The sequence below is a fragment of the Argiope bruennichi genome, chromosome 7, assembly GCF_947563725.1.
Source record: "Argiope bruennichi chromosome 7, qqArgBrue1.1, whole genome shotgun sequence".
In the NCBI taxonomy this organism is placed as follows: domain Eukaryota; kingdom Metazoa; phylum Arthropoda; class Arachnida; order Araneae; family Araneidae; genus Argiope; species Argiope bruennichi.
This window is the reverse complement of record NC_079157.1, coordinates 44,971,902-44,995,332: the sequence shown is the minus strand read 5'-3', so window position 1 is coordinate 44,995,332 and position 23,431 is coordinate 44,971,902. Positions and strand designations below refer to the sequence as shown.

Genomic DNA, 23,431 nt, shown 5'->3' with positions numbered 1-23,431 from the left:
GGCTAATATTATTTTGTCAACATTTTTAGGTATATAAAATGTCAATATATGAAAATTTCATATATATATATACGTTACGAAAGCATGTTCAGTTAGTTAGCACATTAGACATAAAATACGAAGCTACCTGACTAAAAATGAATATGTATAATCGTAAATGTATGTATGGCATATGAGTGTATGCCATATTAAATGGAATGAGATTGAATGGAATGAGTGTATGGCATATTAAATCCATAATATTAATATGCCATACACTCCTTGTTAACATTAAATGTAACTTTTTTACAAAATTACTAAAATAAAGAAAAACCTAAAATAAATCATTAAAGTGTTAAATATGTTTAAAATGTTCTATGGAATGGAATTAGATCGGCAAGATTATTAAGCGCAGAATCACATAATATGCACCTGTCTAGGGCGGCAAAACATATTAATCCGTCAATAGTTTCCGTTTTTTACAAAATTACTGAAATAAAAGAAAACCTAAAATAAATCATTAAAATGTTAAATAAGTTTAAAATGTTCTATGGAATGGAACTAGATCGGTAAGATTATTAAGCGCAGAATCACATAATATGCACCTGTCTAGGGCGGCAAAACATATTAATCCGTCAATAGTTTCCGTTTTTTACAAAATTACTGAAATAAAAGAAAACCTAAAATAAATCATTAAAATGTTAAATAAGTTTAAAATGTTCTATGGAATGTGGAACTAGATCGGTAATAGTATTAAGCGCAGAATCGCATAATATGAACCTGTCTAGGGTGGCAAAACATATGAATCCGTCACTAGTTTTGCTTTAGTTTATGTTTAGTTTTATAGAATAGCATCGAATCAAGTATATATACATTTTGTTCTCTTCCCTTTGAGCAACTGAAAAGTTAAGAATTAACTGAACTGCAGGTGTACGGACCACATTAATAAATCAAAGGACCTCCGCTAATAAAATCTTCTCGATCAAAAACTATAGAAAGCATTGAAAAAATTATCTTTGACTGCTATAATCAAATAGTGGCAATTTAATAAAGTATGTAAGCATATAAAATTTAATCTATATTGTTTTAGTATTCAAATAAAATCTTAGTAAATTAATACGTTACAAACAGCTTTCATTTTTACTTACTGATATGCAAAACATTTTAAGAGAAAGAGACACAATCTTGGAAAAAAAAATCAATTTCGAGATATTTGTGATTCTCCACGATTTAGATCTATTTGATTTCGAAAAACATATTTTTGGAATTAGGTACGTCTTTCTGTAAACGTAAAGCCCCAAAAATGTTTTGAACTATACGATTGAAATTTTGTGTATAGAATTATGAGCGAATTTGTATATTTTTATTAGATTTTGAACGAAATGTATAAAAATCTTAATGTTCGAATATTAAGTTTTTTATCTTAAAATGATAAAGGTTTATATAAGGTTTTTAATGATATAAATTTTAATCTCATAATTTGTTTTCTATTTTGAACAAATTTTATTAAATTTGACATATAATCTATAACAATATTTTTATAATTATGAGTAAATTCAAATTAACCCTTTAAAGGGCCATTATTTTCTAGTCATATTATGTTAAAATATTTTTAGACTTGAAATTAGAATAAGAAAAGGGATTCATTTAGCATATTAGATAAATTTAATTTGATTAATTCATTAATTTGGTTAATTAATAATTAAGTATCAAATCAAGACACATCATTTTGTGTAAAATAAAGAACTAAAACATCTAAGTTTCTGTCCTTCTAAAAAAATTTGTCAGAACTTATGCCAACCTACATAAATGCATACAAAGATTGATAAATTTGGTGGGAAGCATACTTTCCACGGCCCTAGAAAGGGTTAATAAGTACATTGTAATACCAATACATTTAATGAAATAATTTTTCCAGTGTTAAAATTAAGATAAATCAAAAAGAGTGGTTTCTCCGAAACTTTATCGCATAATCTGTACTTTTTTTTTATCCCTTTTCATCACGCATAAAATTCTAGATAAAAATATAGATAAATGGCGTGAATCTAACATTTTTATTGAATCGATTGTGAGAGAGAATATGCATTTTGGACGTCTTTTTGTCTTCCGATTGACACCCAAAATGTGACACAAAATTTCAGTTATAGTCATAGAATTGAATTTCATTGATTTACGTCGTAACGTTTTTGAATTATCACCTTCACGTGCATGTAAAAATACAAAACGACAGATAGTCAGCCCTTTGGCAGATTTGGTTCTAACTTTAATAAATATCTACATTTTAGGTCCTAACCCCGTCTATCAAATTTCATCCACTTGCTCATTGTGTTTTGCAGTTGTGGAATTCATTTGTACTTGAACAGCCAGCCAGATATCCCGTGAATGAATTTTATTCAAAATTTGATAGAAATATACAAACTCGGTCGTTATTTCATATACCAAATTTCATCCTTCTAGCTCAAAGTGTTTTTGAGTTATCGGGATCGTGAACAACCAGACATAATCCCAAAAATGGATTCTTTTTACTCGGACTCAGGGAATAAATCTTAAAAGTGGATTATTTTTGCTCAATTCAGGGAATAAATCCCAAGAGTGGATTATTTGGCATTTGCAATACTTTCTTTGCGCATGCTAGAAAGTAAAATGGGGTCATATTTAAAAGAGGGATCGAACGGTCCTCACCGACACTATAATACACTGAGGTCAGACCGAACGTTTTGACCTGAGGGGTATTGTTGGGAGAGATAAAATGCAACCGTGGATGGAGGGGGTAAGCTGGGGATCGCTTCACAATTTTTTTTTTTTTTTTTTTTTTTTTTTTTTTTTTTTTTTTACTTTTTCTTATAGGAACCATAGAGAAAGTATTGCCAATGCCACTGATGTAGAGTTTTCTTTGGAAATTCCTTAGCTCACGGCCTTTCATCTTCCGCTCAACTGAAATGATGCATGAATGACAGACAAAATATGTTGAGCATAATTAATTAACGCGTAAACTACTGTTTTATGGATATTTTAACTTAGGGGGTTAACATTTACTTATAATGCTAAAGTAAATTGAAATTAAAAGAAAAAAAAACTAAATAATTGCCTAATTGGACTATTTAAATTTTAGGAGAGGTGATATTTATTTAGTCCTAATTAAGCATTGGCTATTAGCGGGTTTTGTTCAGAGTGGGTCATGATTGTAAGATATGAGCGTTGTGGTCTTCTACGATTCCTATTACTCTTGGAGTCATATGTTGGAATTTCACGAATTGCTGCGTTATTGTTAGAGTCAAGTTTTTGGTAATGTGTGGTTAATAATTTTTTAAAGAATTCTTCGATTGTGAGTAGCCGGAGATCTTTGAGTGTATTTTTGTTTCTTATGTACCAAGTCATGTTGGAGATTTGTCTGGCGGTCCCATTTTGAAGTGTTTCAAGTTTTTTGATGCGGGTTTTTGCTGCCACCCCTCATAAAAGGGAAGGCATAAATTATGAGTGGGCATAACAGTGACTTATATTACAGTAGCTTATTCCTCAATAGTAGTTTTGAGTTCCAGCATAGAAGCGGGTATAGCGCACCTTTTGCCTTTTTATATTTTTCGCTAATTTTTTTCTATGTGATATTTGAAAGTTAGACTTTTGTCTAGGGTGACCCTTAGGTATTTCGTGTGGTTTTCCCATTGTCTGGGCGGAAAGTCGGAAGAGTTTTGGAGGAAGTGGGAGGTTTATTTTTCTGGAAAATAAAACCGCCTGACATTTTTACACATTTATTTTCATCTTCCATCTAATTAGCCATTTTTCTCATTCAGCTTAGTGGGCCTTGAGATGAGAAAGTATTCAAATCGTAAAATTTGAACTCGAGATCTTGAGGAATTTCCTCGTTTCAAATCTTTCTTGATTCGAATAACACTTTTTTGCATTATATCTGCCTGTGAACACAATAATAATAATAATAAAAATCAATGAATTTGACTGATGAAATTTAGTAAGTGGACTCATCAATGGACTCAAAAAATCAATGAAATTTAGTAAGTAGTAAATTTCTAGATTTCTGCCAACTTTTTAACGAAATCCAATCAGTGGAAGTCTGGATGTTTGATTGTTCAAGTACAAGTAAATTCGGCAACTGCAAAACGCAAAGAACTTGATAGATAAATTATGGTACACAGGATTAGTATATGAATTATAGATCCTTTTCAAATTTTAAATCAAAGCTGCTAAAGGATTGAATGGAAGGTCTATCTTTCTATATTTTCACATTATATGAACGCTATAACTCATAAACGAAATGACATAAACAAACAAAATTCAGTATGTTAATTTGTGATTATAATTTTAGTTCCATGCCAAAATCGATTCTCAAAAAGCCATTCAAATTACCTATACGCATAAACCCCCGGAGGGGGGCACCTCGAAATGAGGATGAGATGCTTCCGGCATGGTGGTTGGATCTTGCCACTCTGGAGGGTACACAGATAGATGGAGGATCTGACTCCTCCCATCGATGACGGGGCGTACCTCTTTCGGGAAGGGTCGTACCGTGGTCGGTGATAGCCCTTAGGACTCAACCACAGTTCCCGCCAGTGTTGTTGTTGCGGCGGTCCGGTCATCCAGTAATTTTTCCATGTGACTTCGTGGCGGGACGGAAGTCAGATGTATGACTTACCTATACGCACAGTATCTTCAATGAAAATGTTAGATTCATCCTAAAGATCTTTATTTTGTAGCTATTGTTCTCTAATACAGTGGAAAGCTTTTAAGATCTTACTCGAAGTCTGTAATTTAAACGGGGGGAGGGAGATAAGACCCTAGTTGCAGATTACGCCAGAAAATTCCTTTGTGACCAATCCCGCTAGTTAAAAAATTATGTCAATTCCAAGGTGTTTTAAAATTAAGTAATTTTAACATGAAATTATGACATAGTTTAGTTTTCAAACATAAAATATATTTAAATGTTTGTAATTTTATTTTTTAACCACTTCCCGTCGCTATTGTTTGTCAGTGGCTTATTACCTTTAAAAACTTGAAAGAAAAAAGCCAGCAGGAGTGGTCTTCCCAGAACTTTCTCGCATACGCTCTAATAAAGGTGTTAAAAAATTACTCTCTTACTCTATACTTCATATAGGAGAAAGTAAAAAAAAAAAATGTATTTATTTATGAACAAAGATTTTTTTTTTTAGCTTAATTTTAATTAGGACGTACAAAAAGCAAGACTGATTGGATCAATTAATTTTTCAAATTCTGTAAATTGCATTCGATTTAATACTTCTCTTCTTAAACTATCTTTATCTTAAACAATAAACTTTTTTACGGAAAAAATAAAAATACTCCGAAAACGGCCAAACCAAATTTCATTCGTTTATCTCTTTCTATCTCTGATCTAGCGCATCTCTTTCTATCTCTGATTTATCGATTGTTATATATGTATATGTGTGTGTGTGTGCGTGCGTGCGCGCGTGTGTGTGTGTGTGTGAGTAATCCAGTCAATAGACAGTAATCCAATCAATTGTATTTTTGGTTTAATGGAGGGTTTCCAAAGAAAAATAGTCAAAATATCAAGGTTGAATCTTTCTATGATTATGGTACTCTTTCTTCCTAAGTTTCTTATCCAAAAAAAAAAAAAAAAAAAAAAAAAAAAAAAAAAAAAAAAATGTTTGCGAAATTAAGAGTAGTGTGGTTAGTTAAAAGCAAAGGGAATTCAAAATATCATTGCATGATTGATTTTGTTTCACACTTGATTGCTTTTGCCATCGAATTTTGCATGCAACTGAATCCGCAGTTTGAGAACCAGATTCCATTTAAGAACATTATAGTATTAAAAATGAAGTGTATTAATAAGTGGCAATATGGCTTGTTGGCAACAGGTCTACTTTAGAACAAATTGCGTAAATACAAATAAATGATTATGAAATGAAAATCTCTGATAGAAACTAAAGAATAAAATTTCAAGGGAATTATTTCATGATAAATTGATTTCCTCAACTGTTTTTCTCAGGGAAACTGAAAGGAAGATATTTCATGTAAAATTTGAGGACCCGCTTTGGAGACATACCCCAGAATCTTAAAAGATTTACTAGAACAGATTGCATGTGAAAACCCTTAGGGTTATTTTCGATGACCTTGCTTTATAACATTTGAACAAATATCTGAATGAAATGTCAACTGAAATGAAAGGAATTCCCACAATTTTCAGAAGTGGACGTAACTGATAACATTGTTAAACTCCGGCAACGGAAGACAGCTTTAAGTCACGATTGATATATTGCTGAATTTTACCCCTCATTCGGATTTTACCCTTCGTGCTGTGGATATACATTCTCGGAAAACATTCTCTTTCACAATCTGTACGAACAGTTTGTTTGAGGAAAGAAATGTCTGGAGCTGTCAATATTTTAATTGAATACTGATATTTTAACATATTCGCATTAAAATGTAGGTAGAAAATAGCAATGTCTTATTTTAACTTTCTCGGATACATAGTATAAAGAAAATATAGAAATCGTCAAAAAATTCGAACTCAAGATTTTGACGAATCTCCACCTTTTAGACCTTTCTGAGTTTGAAAAACACATTTCTGGATAAAGTCCGTCTGTCTGTCTGTAACAGAGATAACTCAAAAACGCTTTGAGCTAGAGGGATGCAATTTGGTATAAGATCTTTACACCAAATTTGCATATTTCTTTTAAGTTTTTAGCAAATTCCGTTCAGAGGAAGTATGTCTGTCCAACTGTTCATATATAATTTAGCATGATAACTGCAAAATGAAGAAAGCTATGTAGATAAAATTTGGTACATAGATTTAATATATATTTTATTGGCATCTGACAGATTTTGAGTAAAAATCAATCCTATTAACTGCATGTCAGGAATGAATCGCCAAATAACTCACCAAGGATCACACGATACATTCACTAAAAATGTTAAATTCACGCCAAAAGTAAAGGTATTTTGTAATTATTGTACGCCAATACCATACAAGGCGTTCTCTAGTATAAAATCTTAAACGCAAATATATGAGAGAATGTTTTCGGAAGATCACTTTAGCTCTGATAGCTCTTTCTGATATTATCTGGTTTAAAATTCCTTTTTTTTTTATATCGAACTATTCGTAGAGCAATATCCTGGATGTGACAATCAAAGAAAACGCATTTTTTTTATTATTATTATTATTTCGTTGCTATATATATAGTCGGCGTTTGCATTTATTGTGCAGTTGAGGCACATATATGCAAATAACGGTTATAATCATGCTGTCCGTGTGTGTTAATAAATAATTACAATTATTATACTATATCTAATAAATAGTTAAGCTATAACGTGATTTTCGTATTAAGCATTTTGTTACTATATATTTAAATGAAGTAAATATTTTACTGGGTTTATATATTTGATGAAAACATTTAGATTAATTTTTATAAAATATTTATTTCATATTTCAAGAAGTTACATTATATCTTCGTGAGCATTTCTTTGGTAAATATAATTCTTAAATTGTTTCTTTAAAAAGAAAAAGGTTGCGGACGTTGGACTAATCTATTCCATTTTATGAAGACATCTATGGAGTTGTAGCATTCGAAATCTATTGGTCACGTTTTACCAGTCGACAACAATTAAATAAATAGCATAGAAAATCTTTCCTCTGCTAATAATAAAGATGAAGTGTTTGTGTGTGTAGGAGCTCTACAGGGCAGACAATTTAATCTGCAGTTACAAAATTTGGCATATATACTTTAGAGGATTGAAATGTATACCTATGAAAGATTTTTAAAAAAAAATTAACTAATTAAAAGTTAAAATAAATTTTGGTTCCCCTCAGCGATAATGTCCGAAAATATTATTACATGAAAATGAATTTTACATCGTTTCAAAATTAAAATAATCGTCTTTTTAATTATACCAATTTAATAGCCATACGAATTTTTGCTGAATTTTTAAAGTATTTTTTTATGTGCCTAATTTTTTACAATAATTTGCATTGTTATCCTGAAGTTCAAACCATTTTCATTGTTTCATCAAACATCTGATCACCTGGTTTTCTTTCACCGTTTAAAGTTAAAGAATAAATAAATTGTTTAGTATCGATGTAGTTTACGAAAATGATAAACAAGTGAAATTACAATGCTGCGAAATTTATTAGATAGATGAACTGCTCATTTACATTTTTAATAGCGCCATGACCTCATGGAACTGATTTCTTATGACGTCATGTAGAAAGTTTAATGTACACAATGAACGGAGCATATGCAAGACAATTAAGTAACACATCTTGAATGTCTGGCACTTACACCAGCTAGGCTAGATTATATAAAATTAAAAGCCTTTCGCAATTTGTTCATTCGTCGGAAATATTAGCTCGTTTAATTTCGATCGAATTGAACTTATTATTCATATTCTCTTAGTTTTCCAGCATGAAATTGTGATAGTTATTTCAATAAATTTACACTTATTCTGTTTGTTATGTTCATAAACTTTCCGAATGGATTTGAGTTCCTTTACACAAAACGCTATCCATCTTAATCTGTCCTTTAATTTCATATTGTTTATTTTATTTTATTTTTATTTATTTATTTTTATTTTTTCGTATTCAAAGTATGGAAAAAGTACTTTAATAGTCAAAGAATTCCAACTCAGGAACAGTCAAGAACAAGAAGAATAGTCAAAGAATTTTGAGGAATCTCCACGTTTCAGTTCTCAGTTCGAAAAACGCATTTTTCGCATTATGTCTTCGTGTTCGTCAATTCGTCAAGTGGTTTATCGTCTGTCTTCTATGAACACAATAACTCAAAAATTCTTTGAGCTTGACTGCTGAAACTTTATTGTTTTAAATAAGTAAGTATAAAAAATCACAACTGAATTTGTTGATTCCTGCTTGTTGATATTGGTTGATATTGAAAGAAATCCATTCACAGAAAGTTTGCCTGTCTGGTTGTTCGAATACAATTGAACTCGATGATTACAAAACGCAAGGAGCTAGATACATGCAATGTGGAACATAATTTTAGCATCTAAAACTTAGATGCTTATTAAATTTTGAAAGAAATCCGTCAAGTGGTTTATCGTCTGTCTTCTATGAACACAATAACTCAAAAATTCTTTGAGCTTGACTGCTGAAACTTTATTGTTTTAAATAAGTAAGTATAAAAAATCACAACTGAATTTGTTGATTCCTGCTTGTTGATATTGGTTGATATTGAAAGAAATCCATTCACAGAAAGTTTGCCTGTCTGGTTGTTCGAATACAATTGAACTCGATGATTACAAAACGCAAGGAGCTAGATACATGCAATGTGGAACATAATTTTAGCATCTAAAACTTAGATGCTTATTAAATTTTGAAAGAAATCCGTCAAGTGGTTTATCGTCTGTCTTCTATGAACACAATAACTCAAAAATTCTTTGAGCTTGACTGCTGAAACTTTATTGTTTTAAATAAGTAAGTATAAAAAATCACAACTGAATTTGTTGATTCCTGCTTGTTGATATTGGTTGATATTGAAAGAAATCCATTCACAGAAAGTTTGCCTGTCTGGTTGTTCGAATACAATTGAACTCGATGATTACAAAACGCAAGGAGCTAGATACATGCAATGTGGAACATAATTTTAGCATCTAAAACTTAGATGCTTATTAAATTTTGAAAGAAATCCGTCAAGTGGTTTATCGTCTGTCTTCTATGAACACAATAACTCAAAAATTCTTTGAGCTTGACTGCTGAAACTTTATTGTTTTAAATAAGTAAGTATAAAAAATCACAACTGAATTTGTTGATTCCTGCTTGTTGATATTGGTTGATATTGAAAGAAATCCATTCACAGAAAGTTTGCCTGTCTGGTTGTTCGAATACAATTGAACTCGATGATTACAAAACGCAAGGAGCTAGATACATGCAATGTGGAACATAATTTTAGCATCTAAAACTTAGATGCTTATTAAATTTTGAAAGAAATCCGTCAAGTGGTTTATCGTCTGTCTTCTATGAACACAATAACTCAAAAATTCTTTGAGCTTGACTGCTGAAACTTTATTGTTTTAAATAAGTAAGTATAAAAAATCACAACTGAATTTGTTGATTCCTGCTTGTTGATATTGGTTGATATTGAAAGAAATCCATTCACAGAAAGTTTGCCTGTCTGGTTGTTCGAATACAATTGAACTCGATGATTACAAAACGCAAGGAGCTAGATACATGCAATGTGGAACATAATTTTAGCATCTAAAACTTAGATGCTTATTAAATTTTGAAAGAAATCCGTCAAGTGGTTTATCGTCTGTCTTCTATGAACACAATAACTCAAAAATTCTTTGAGCTTGACTGCTGAAACTTTATTGTTTTAAATAAGTAAGTATAAAAAATCACAACTGAATTTGTTGATTCCTGCTTGTTGATATTGGTTGATATTGAAAGAAATCCATTCACAGAAAGTTTGCCTGTCTGGTTGTTCGAATACAATTGAACTCGATGATTACAAAACGCAAGGAGCTAGATACATGCAATGTGGAACATAATTTTAGCATCTAAAACTTAGATGCTTATTAAATTTTGAAAGAAATCCGTCAAGTGGTTTATCGTCTGTCTTCTATGAACACAATAACTCAAAAATTCTTTGAGCTTGACTGCTGAAACTTTATTGTTTTAAATAAGTAAGTATAAAAAATCACAACTGAATTTGTTGATTCCTGCTTGTTGATATTGGTTGATATTGAAAGAAATCCATTCACAGAAAGTTTGCCTGTCTGGTTGTTCGAATACAATTGAACTCGATGATTACAAAACGCAAGGAGCTAGATACATGCAATGTGGAACATAATTTTAGCATCTAAAACTTAGATGCTTATTAAATTTTGAAAGAAATCCGTCAAGTGGTTTATCGTCTGTCTTCTATGAACACAATAACTCAAAAATTCTTTGAGCTTGACTGCTGAAACTTTATTGTTTTAAATAAGTAAGTATAAAAAATCACAACTGAATTTGTTGATTCCTGCTTGTTGATATTGGTTGATATTGAAAGAAATCCATTCACAGAAAGTTTGCCTGTCTGGTTGTTCGAATACAATTGAACTCGATGATTACAAAACGCAAGGAGCTAGATACATGCAATGTGGAACATAATTTTAGCATCTAAAACTTAGATGCTTATTAAATTTTGAAAGAAATCCGTCAAGTGGTTTATCGTCTGTCTTCTATGAACACAATAACTCAAAAATTCTTTGAGCTTGACTGCTGAAACTTTATTGTTTTAAATAAGTAAGTATAAAAAATCACAACTGAATTTGTTGATTCCTGCTTGTTGATATTGGTTGATATTGAAAGAAATCCATTCACAGAAAGTTTGCCTGTCTGGTTGTTCGAATACAATTGAACTCGATGATTACAAAACGCAAGGAGCTAGATACATGCAATGTGGAACATAATTTTAGCATCTAAAACTTAGATGCTTATTAAATTTTGAAAGAAATCCGTCAAGTGGTTTATCGTCTGTCTTCTATGAACACAATAACTCAAAAATTCTTTGAGCTTGACTGCTGAAACTTTATTGTTTTAAATAAGTAAGTATAAAAAATCACAACTGAATTTGTTGATTCCTGCTTGTTGATATTGGTTGATATTGAAAGAAATCCATTCACAGAAAGTTTGCCTGTCTGGTTGTTCGAATACAATTGAACTCGATGATTACAAAACGCAAGGAGCTAGATACATGCAATGTGGAACATAATTTTAGCATCTAAAACTTAGATGCTTATTAAATTTTGAAAGAAATCCGTCAAGTGGTTTATCGTCTGTCTTCTATGAACACAATAACTCAAAAATTCTTTGAGCTTGACTGCTGAAACTTTATTGTTTTAAATAAGTAAGTATAAAAAATCACAACTGAATTTGTTGATTCCTGCTTGTTGATATTGGTTGATATTGAAAGAAATCCATTCACAGAAAGTTTGCCTGTCTGGTTGTTCGAATACAATTGAACTCGATGATTACAAAACGCAAGGAGCTAGATACATGCAATGTGGAACATAATTTTAGCATCTAAAACTTAGATGCTTATTAAATTTTGAAAGAAATCCGTCAAGTGGTTTATCGTCTGTCTTCTATGAACACAATAACTCAAAAATTCTTTGAGCTTGACTGCTGAAACTTTATTGTTTTAAATAAGTAAGTATAAAAAATCACAACTGAATTTGTTGATTCCTGCTTGTTGATATTGGTTGATATTGAAAGAAATCCATTCACAGAAAGTTTGCCTGTCTGGTTGTTCGAATACAATTGAACTCGATGATTACAAAACGCAAGGAGCTAGATACATGCAATGTGGAACATAATTTTAGCATCTAAAACTTAGATGCTTATTAAATTTTGAAAGAAATCCGTCAAGTGGTTTATCGTCTGTCTTCTATGAACACAATAACTCAAAAATTCTTTGAGCTTGACTGCTGAAACTTTATTGTTTTAAATAAGTAAGTATAAAAAATCACAACTGAATTTGTTGATTCCTGCTTGTTGATATTGGTTGATATTGAAAGAAATCCATTCACAGAAAGTTTGCCTGTCTGGTTGTTCGAATACAATTGAACTCGATGATTACAAAACGCAAGGAGCTAGATACATGCAATGTGGAACATAATTTTAGCATCTAAAACTTAGATGCTTATTAAATTTTGAAAGAAATCCGTCAAGTGGTTTATCGTCTGTCTTCTATGAACACAATAACTCAAAAATTCTTTGAGCTTGACTGCTGAAACTTTATTGTTTTAAATAAGTAAGTATAAAAAATCACAACTGAATTTGTTGATTCCTGCTTGTTGATATTGGTTGATATTGAAAGAAATCCATTCACAGAAAGTTTGCCTGTCTGGTTGTTCGAATACAATTGAACTCGATGATTACAAAACGCAAGGAGCTAGATACATGCAATGTGGAACATAATTTTAGCATCTAAAACTTAGATGCTTATTAAATTTTGAAAGAAATCCGTCAAGTGGTTTATCGTCTGTCTTCTATGAACACAATAACTCAAAAATTCTTTGAGCTTGACTGCTGAAACTTTATTGTTTTAAATAAGTAAGTATAAAAAATCACAACTGAATTTGTTGATTCCTGCTTGTTGATATTGGTTGATATTGAAAGAAATCCATTCACAGAAAGTTTGCCTGTCTGGTTGTTCGAATACAATTGAACTCGATGATTACAAAACGCAAGGAGCTAGATACATGCAATGTGGAACATAATTTTAGCATCTAAAACTTAGATGCTTATTAAATTTTGAAAGAAATCCGTCAAGTGGTTTATCGTCTGTCTTCTATGAACACAATAACTCAAAAATTCTTTGAGCTTGACTGCTGAAACTTTATTGTTTTAAATAAGTAAGTATAAAAAATCACAACTGAATTTGTTGATTCCTGCTTGTTGATATTGGTTGATATTGAAAGAAATCCATTCACAGAAAGTTTGCCTGTCTGGTTGTTCGAATACAATTGAACTCGATGATTACAAAACGCAAGGAGCTAGATACATGCAATGTGGAACATAATTTTAGCATCTAAAACTTAGATGCTTATTAAATTTTGAAAGAAATCCGTCAAGTGGTTTATCGTCTGTCTTCTATGAACACAATAACTCAAAAATTCTTTGAGCTTGACTGCTGAAACTTTATTGTTTTAAATAAGTAAGTATAAAAAATCACAACTGAATTTGTTGATTCCTGCTTGTTGATATTGGTTGATATTGAAAGAAATCCATTCACAGAAAGTTTGCCTGTCTGGTTGTTCGAATACAATTGAACTCGATGATTACAAAACGCAAGGAGCTAGATACATGCAATGTGGAACATAATTTTAGCATCTAAAACTTAGATGCTTATTAAATTTTGAAAGAAATCCGTCAAGTGGTTTATCGTCTGTCTTCTATGAACACAATAACTCAAAAATTCTTTGAGCTTGACTGCTGAAACTTTATTGTTTTAAATAAGTAAGTATAAAAAATCACAACTGAATTTGTTGATTCCTGCTTGTTGATATTGGTTGATATTGAAAGAAATCCATTCACAGAAAGTTTGCCTGTCTGGTTGTTCGAATACAATTGAACTCGATGATTACAAAACGCAAGGAGCTAGATACATGCAATGTGGAACATAATTTTAGCATCTAAAACTTAGATGCTTATTAAATTTTGAAAGAAATCCGTCAAGTGGTTTATCGTCTGTCTTCTATGAACACAATAACTCAAAAATTCTTTGAGCTTGACTGCTGAAACTTTATTGTTTTAAATAAGTAAGTATAAAAAATCACAACTGAATTTGTTGATTCCTGCTTGTTGATATTGGTTGATATTGAAAGAAATCCATTCACAGAAAGTTTGCCTGTCTGGTTGTTCGAATACAATTGAACTCGATGATTACAAAACGCAAGGAGCTAGATACATGCAATGTGGAACATAATTTTAGCATCTAAAACTTAGATGCTTATTAAATTTTGAAAGAAATCCGTCAAGTGGTTTATCGTCTGTCTTCTATGAACACAATAACTCAAAAATTCTTTGAGCTTGACTGCTGAAACTTTATTGTTTTAAATAAGTAAGTATAAAAAATCACAACTGAATTTGTTGATTCCTGCTTGTTGATATTGGTTGATATTGAAAGAAATCCATTCACAGAAAGTTTGCCTGTCTGGTTGTTCGAATACAATTGAACTCGATGATTACAAAACGCAAGGAGCTAGATACATGCAATGTGGAACATAATTTTAGCATCTAAAACTTAGATGCTTATTAAATTTTGAAAGAAATCCGTCAAGTGGTTTATCGTCTGTCTTCTATGAACACAATAACTCAAAAATTCTTTGAGCTTGACTGCTGAAACTTTATTGTTTTAAATAAGTAAGTATAAAAAATCACAACTGAATTTGTTGATTCCTGCTTGTTGATATTGGTTGATATTGAAAGAAATCCATTCACAGAAAGTTTGCCTGTCTGGTTGTTCGAATACAATTGAACTCGATGATTACAAAACGCAAGGAGCTAAATACATGCAATGTGGAACATAATTTTAGCATCTAAAACTTAGATGCTTATTAAATTTTGAAAGAAATCCGTCAAGTGGTTTATCGTCTGTCTTCTATGAACACAATAACTCAAAAATTCTTTGAGCTTGACTGCTGAAACTTTATTGTTTTAAATAAGTAAGTATAAAAAATCACAACTGAATTTGTTGATTCCTGCTTGTTGATATTGGTTGATATTGAAAGAAATCCATTCACAGAAAGTTTGCCTGTCTGGTTGTTCGAATACAATTGAACTCGATGATTACAAAACGCAAGGAGCTAGATACATGCAATGTGGAACATAATTTTAGCATCTAAAACTTAGATGCTTATTAAATTTTGAAAGAAATCCGTCAAGTGGTTTATCGTCTGTCTTCTATGAACACAATAACTCAAAAATTCTTTGAGCTTGACTGCTGAAACTTTATTGTTTTAAATAAGTAAGTATAAAAAATCACAACTGAATTTGTTGATTCCTGCTTGTTGATATTGGTTGATATTGAAAGAAATCCATTCACAGAAAGTTTGCCTGTCTGGTTGTTCGAATACAATTGAACTCGATGATTACAAAACGCAAGGAGCTAGATACATGCAATGTGGAACATAATTTTAGCATCTAAAACTTAGATGCTTATTAAATTTTGAAAGAAATCCGTCAAGTGGTTTATCGTCTGTCTTCTATGAACACAATAACTCAAAAATTCTTTGAGCTTGACTGCTGAAACTTTATTGTTTTAAATATGTAAGTATAAAAAATCACAACTGAATTTGTTGATTCCTGCTTGTTGATATTGGTTGATATTGAAAGAAATCCATTCACAGAAAGTTTGCCTGTCTGGTTGTTCGAATACAATTGAACTCGATGATTACAAAACGCAAGGAGCTAGATACATGCAATGTGGAACATAATTTTAGCATCTAAAACTTAGATGCTTATTAAATTTTGAAAGAAATCCGTCAAGTGGTTTATCGTCTGTCTTCTATGAACACAATAACTCAAAAATTCTTTGAGCTTGACTGCTGAAACTTTATTGTTTTAAATAAGTAAGTATAAAAAATCACAACTGAATTTGTTGATTCCTGCTTGTTGATATTGGTTGATATTGAAAGAAATCCATTCACAGAAAGTTTGCCTGTCTGGTTGTTCGAATACAATTGAACTCGATGATTACAAAACGCAAGGAGCTAGATACATGCAATGTGGAACATAATTTTAGCATCTAAAACTTAGATGCTTATTAAATTTTGAAAGAAATCCGTCAAGTGGTTTATCGTCTGTCTTCTATGAACACAATAACTCAAAAATTCTTTGAGCTTGACTGCTGAAACTTTATTGTTTTAAATATGTAAGTATAAAAAATCACAACTGAATTTGTTAATTCCTGCTTGTTGATATTGGTTGATATTGAAAGAAATCCATTCACAGAAAGTTTGCCTGTCTGGTTGTTCGAATACAATTGAACTCGATGATTACAAAACGCAAGGAGCTAGATACATGCAATGTGGAACATAATTTCAGCATCTAAAACTTAGATGTTTATTAATTTTTGAAACAAATCCGTTAAGTGGTTGACCGTCTGTCTGTCTATAATTTTGCATGCATGTAAACGAAGATTTAAATCAATAAAATTCGTTATGTTACCATATGTTATGACTACAACTGTAGTTTTGTGTGGAATTTTGGTGTCAATCAGCCGGATAAAAAGTTTTCAAAAATACATATTCTCGTGATATATCCAGTAACAAATGCTAGATAAACGTTATAAAATGTATATTTTTAACAATCGTTTATCAATGCTTCGTTTACCAATGTTTACCAATGCTTTTTAACAATCGTGGCTTTATCCATAATCCGCAGGGCCGCGGTGGCCTGGTGGTAAGGTCTCGGCTTGTGAGACGTGGGGTTTCAGGTTCGAGACCGGATTCCACTGAAGAACCGTCGTGTAAGGGGGGCTGTTGCACGTTAAATCCGTCAAGGCCAAACGTCCTCCCGCTGGTGTGGTGTGACGTGTAGAAGGGGATGCCAGCTCAGGTGTCGTCCTCGTCATCTGACCGCGGTTCAGAATTACGAGGTCCGTCCCAAAATAGCCCTAGTGTTGCTTTACAACGGGACGTTAATATAACTAAGCTAAGACAAGAGTCATGATCCATAATTTTATGCTGATAAGGGAGGATAAGGCTTATATTGGGGAGTATGCGAGAAAGATTCGAGAAGACCACAACGTCTGGTTATTACAGTACTTTTACATTTTGATCCCCCTCCCATTTTAAATTCCGAAAATAATATGCATAATAAATGTTCTTTAATTTTTGAAGTATTGAAGGAGAATAGAGCGATTAAATATTTGATGAACAATGAAAATGATTTGAATTTCATCGTAGAAGTGAAATCTATTTTTGATAATTATACAAAACATTTTATTGTTTTATTAAATTGCGAAATTTAGAAAAAAAAATTGTTTGGCAAAAGGTGCAGGTCTTCCAAAATATTATAATTATATGTCTATCAAAATTTGAAGTTTAAATATGTTTTCCTCAGAAATTCATTAAGACATAATTACACAGAATATATAATTGAACTTATTATCAACCCTCAATCCCTGGGAGCCAAGGGCTACTCAAAAGTAATTAGTAAAAAATAATATGTAAATAGTAAATTAAAGTGTAAGGATAATTTTTATAATCCATGTTGAACATTTAGGAAAAAGAGTGCTAAAAAATGTTAAGCAAAAGATACGGGGAAAAAAAATAAAAGTGATAATTGTTGATCTAGATCGTCTCATTTTTGAGTTATGATCCCTACATGCACGTGAGAAGACAAACAGACAGTCTTCTCACCGACAAATTTAGTCCAACATTTCATACAACCCTACAATTTTGATGCAAAAACCCCATATCAAATTCAATTTGCGGTATATTCATTTCTAAGCTATAATTCTCACAATCAATTGGGCATAAACTGAAAAATTACATTTTATTTTTCGTTCAGGACTCAAGCGTGGAGATTATCAAAATATGAAGGTAAAATTTTACCATGAATTATCTTTTCTTTCTATTTTTTCACTTATAAGAAATTAAAAGATGTCGTATAAACCAAGAGTAGTGTGACTGTTCAAACCAAAGATAATTCGAAATTCTAATTCGAAATATCCCAGCATGATTGTACTGCATCAGCCATTGCACCCTGTGCATGACTTATGAGGCAATTTATAGAATAGATGCCAGTTTAAAAAAATTATAGTAAAAGTGAAGCATATTAATAAGTGATATATTTTATTAACACTAGTCCCAATTTAGAATAAGCTGTGCCAAATACAAATTAATGGGAAACTAAGTAAAAAACTGAAGAATGGAATTTTAAAGAATTATTTAGAGACAAATTAATTTCCTTGGCATGTGAAAGTTTTCAGAGCCCTATTTAGAGGTGTGCTCCTCCTTCCCCACCCCTTTAAAAAACCTGCTACAATACTTGGGGGGGGGGATAGTAAAATGCAGGAGAAAGGATTTAAGTTTCTTCACGATGACCTTGTATTCATGTTGAAATTTTGTAATGGATAGCCATTGTAATATTTGCGATTTTCGAATGCACGTTGCTTCAACTTTCTACTGAATTAAAAAGAATTCCAAACATTTTCCAAGGGGGAGCCAAGCTAAATAGCTATTGTTAAAACCCAGCTGAAGTAAGATAACGTTAGAGGTCACAGCTGACGAATTGTTGAATTCTACCCCACGTAGCAGACCGTGAGACTTCCTAGAAATATGCAGAGGGAAGTCTTATTAACGATTTGTTTGGCAGATGAGATATCTAAAGTCACTTATATTTTTCCTTAATAATTAGATTTCATTATTATAACTACGATTATTGTAATAATAATAATTAAAAATTTGAAGTATAGTATATTTTATTTGAATACATTACTGGGAAGCAAAAATAAACTGAATTCATCAAGAAAAAAATAGCTCAATTTTCTAAATGATTCATGATTCAATTTGATGACTTGTGGGTCCTTAAGTATTATTTTAGTAATTATTGTTTCAAAAATGACTCATTGATGAAAAATTGCCGATGCCTTAACTAACCTGCTCATGTTTTTATGATGTCATCTTATCTAATTATAAAATTTCATCGCTATAAGCATGGAACAAATCAAGTTGAATAGATGTTTTTAAAACCGATAATTTTTTACTAAAAATGATAATAGAAATTTATTTTTATGTTTAATGACATTATAAAAATGTTATATAATTTATAAATAATGAATATATAATTTAAAAAATAAAATAACTATGATTTTATTTTAAAATATTAATTTTAAAAACGATAATTTTAATAAATAAGTAAATAATATGTTCCACGTTAAATAAAACAGTTGTATATTAAATTTTTGCAATAAATAATATTATTGACCAATTCACATCTAACATGCTCAGAATTAAAAAAATATATATATATTTATTGCTTTTTCTTATTTAATATATTTTCTATCGGTTAAGTTCTAGAATGAATTATGTTTGAATTTATTGCTTATTTTCTATAAATGAGGCCACGATGTTGCGAATGTGTTTAACTAAAAAAAAATAATTCATGTATAAAAATAATATTTGGCAATTTTTAGTTAGAATTTATCAAAATAGATTCAAATTCAAGGTGTTATGTTAACAGGAAATGAAAGCGGAATAAAGAGAATAAAATAAAAAATAAAAAGTTTTTGCAGACGATTTTCAAATGGATGTGTGATTTTACGTTTTGAGGATAAAATGTCACAAATAATACATTAAATATTGTAATTTAATTCATTGGAGTCACATTAATAAACATGTCTTTTATCGATTTTTTTCCCATTTAATAAAAGTAATTCGACCTTGGACTTAGAACTATTAAAATTGCCATCCAAATATTTCTTCGCTCACTAATCGAAGGGTTTCTAACATTTAAACTAATTAATTTCTTAACTGTTTTGCTTTTTTCATAATCCAATTGGACATTAACATCTTCCGTTTCAGGAGTCTGCAGGCTTACTTAAACAATCGAAAATCTAGAAAATATTTGAGTTATTTGTGAATTATGTGCTATTTTTTCTATCGAATTACAGTGTCTTTGAATTATTTGATGTTAAATAATAATTTTTAGAAGCGTTAATGTGATGATGGTATGACATATTCGTACTATGATTAAATGTTTGATGATAGTAAAATTTTAAAATTTTTTTCTTCGGTTACTGCAAAGCATTTAATTGATTTTTTTTATACCATTTTTAAATTAAATGCCTTATTCTAGTAATGCTGAATTTTTTTTTTGTAATTAAAAAAATTAATATATTTTCAAAATGAATTATATACACTATTTGCAACAATGCTTTTTTAGTTCAAGGAATTTCAAACCAGTTTTTTTCTCTCGCCTGCTTGTAACAAACTTGCAGTTATGGTTAAAAGCTTCCAAAAACTGACTTAGCTTGATAATATGTTTAAGTTGGCTTTATTTTTATTTATTTTGTAAATTGCATGATGTTTACACAGAGTACAACATCTGATGCAGCGAAGGCAGGTGAAGACAAACGAATGAAGCCTAAAGTATTATCACATGTTTATGTGATGTACATCATCACATTAACATCACATGTGAAACACCATGTGATGTTTTTTTTAAGTTCTTTATTGATATTTAATTCGAAACTTAATGAAATTTTTATTCTTATTTCTAGTTTTAGAAATGTTTTTCTGGAAAATAATTCAATTTTTCTATCTCCTCTGTGAATAATAGCTGCTCTTTGTCAATCGAAGAAGGGACTGTTTCGAAAGCTGAATAGGAACACCATATTCATAAAATACAAGAAAGAGAGACAATCACTTCTATTATAAATATTTTATCTTTATTATTAGTAGCTAACAGAAATGTGTCTATTATAAAAAAAAAGGAGGAATTTCACTTTTTCTCAAACATTTGAGGAACAGGTATTTACGTTACCCATACCATAGATTAAAATGAATGATATCAGTTCAATCAGCACATTCTTTTCAATCTTGAACAAATGCATTGTTCTACCAGTACTAATAAGGAAAACCTACCTATTTGGGAATATAGTACAATTGTTTGCTAAACTATCAAAACTTAAAAAAATATATAACAGCTTTATTATTGCTTTAATTTGTAAAGGTTAAGCGTGGAAGTTTTATTTCATTGTTCTGGATGTTTTATTTTTTAATACTAACATCACCCGAGTTATAAAAAAATCGTCTGCAATATTAATCATGACTTTTAACACTAACTTTGTGTAATCTTGAAAATTCTCTCAATTTTTTTTTTTTTTTTTTTTTTTTTTTTTTTTATTCCAGTTTGTGATGCATATGTTCGTGTTTACTTGTTATCATTATTAAAAATAAATTGTGGTTGAATACGAATAGTTCGCTGGCTGATTTTTAACTTTAATTTTGTTGCAAATATTATAATGCAGTAATGATTTAAAATCCCTATAATATGAATTTTGAATTCGAACTTCGTTTAATTAAAACATACAGTTACTGGCTTACTCTACTTTTTTTTAAGTTGAGAAGATTTTTCAATTTTTTTGTGTTTGCTTAAAAAATTTGGTTGTGTTTCCAAGGTTAATAAGTTAGACAAAATGATAACTAATAATTTAAACTTCACTAATTTTTTCTGAATAGCGATCATAACTATTTGAAACTATAGTATACATCGCTATATTGTACCATAATTTATGTTCTTTAGTGAATGCTGTTTAGGGAATCAATAGCCTTCTTTATTGAGGATAAAGTTTTTTCTAATCCTTTGAAAACAACGTAGAAGATTTTGCTTCAGAAAGGGTACAACTAATTTATTTATTTTCTTTTCGGTGTTCTTTTTAATAGATTGAAAAAATTGATTCTAATTTATTTTTTTAAATAGTAGAAGTTATTTGTGAAAATTTACATTATTTCTTTTTGTCTTGAAAGCATGAAAGGGGTTAACATAATCATGCATACATTGGAATAATAAATTCTTGCGTTTTGCTTGGTCCAAATGTTTTATTTTATTTATTATTTTTTTTTATTATTAACACTGCAGACGAATTGCGTCGTTTCCGAGGTTTCTTAACCAGAATTATAAACTAACTCACCTTCCATGCTTAAATATTCAAAAGATAGAAAGGCACTAGACTCTAGAGATGGAGATGGAAGCTTAGATTGAGCCCTAATGACCATAATAAATCCTCCCGATATAGGTACATCTCGTCAATGAGATAACTCGATTTCGAAAATTTAAAGAGACCATACGAAAAAAGAGAAACAAAATTTTTATCAAAAATTTCTTATTCCCATGTCTCAGGTGTTTTAAGAGACAGTCCGATATATCACACAAGACAACAGTGATTCATTTATCTGTTGTATGAAACACCAAGCGCTTTTTATAAAAAATGTCTAAAAAAAGTCATGCTTTAAATAAAATGCAGAATTAGCGATAAAAGTATTAATTGCCGAAAAATGCAAGCACTATTTTTTTTAACGTTAACATGTCAAATAAATTCTGCTTTATAATGTGATAATTACGAAAAGTACATGTCAGTTCTCTAAGTAATTCAAATGAGTATATAAAGAATGAGCTAATGTGCATGATTTGACGAATAAGGGAAATGTCAAGAAAGACATGAAAGTCAAAACTTATGGTTGCTGAAATTCAAAATAATAAATTGAAATAAAAAGAACACAGGATCTAATTTAAGTAAACGTTGCAAACAGACAAGATGATTCTTCTTCCATATACGAAAGAAATGATATTTCGTAAAAAATGGATTTATATATATTATTTTAGGTACCAAAAGAAATTTCACATTGAGGTAACTTAAAATCATAAAAGTATAAGTACAATCAGATCTAAGCAATTTTTTTTCCACGATTTCACAACATATTCTGTTTTGGTAATAACTGCCTGTATTATTTTTAATCCTCAATGGCATTTAAAGTCGAGCTGCCATCTATTGACGGTATTGTTAAACAAAGTTATGTTGGTCCTTGTCATAGAATTAAATGAACAGTTTATTTCCAAAATTTTTATATATATATATATTTTATTTTATATAGTATATATATTTTTATATTATTTATTTTTATATTTAATATTATATTTTTTACAAAACAAATAACAATATGGTCTCATAACTATCAATGAAGCGTATTTGCATATCAGAAAAAAAAAAAAAAATGGTAAGATACACTAAAATTTTAAAAAAAAAATTTATGAGAAAATATATATGGACATATGTTATAATTATAGTAAGTTGTTCTGTATATCGTTATCATTATTAAAAGTATTTTTTTAATTTCTAAAATATAAATTATTTTTGTACTGCTGCATATTTTAATTTGTAGTTATTTCCCTATAAAATTCTACTGGATTATGACATCATCAATTTCAATTTTCACTAAAAACTTAAAAAAAAAA

The 23,431-nt window shown here is 30.2% G+C and overlaps 1 protein-coding gene across 1 annotated transcript in view; it reads right to left on the bottom strand.

Moving 5' to 3' along the window:
- Window positions 1–2,107: 2,107 nt before the first annotated feature.
- The window catches only part of LOC129975052 (FAU ubiquitin-like and ribosomal protein S30), a 140,644-nt gene continuing 119,320 nt past the window's right edge, over window positions 2,108–23,431 (bottom strand). The window contains exon 5 of the mRNA XM_056087927.1: window positions 2,108–2,119. The gene's annotated coding sequence lies outside the window, so the exon portion shown is untranslated. The remainder of the gene's footprint in view (window positions 2,120–23,431) is intronic.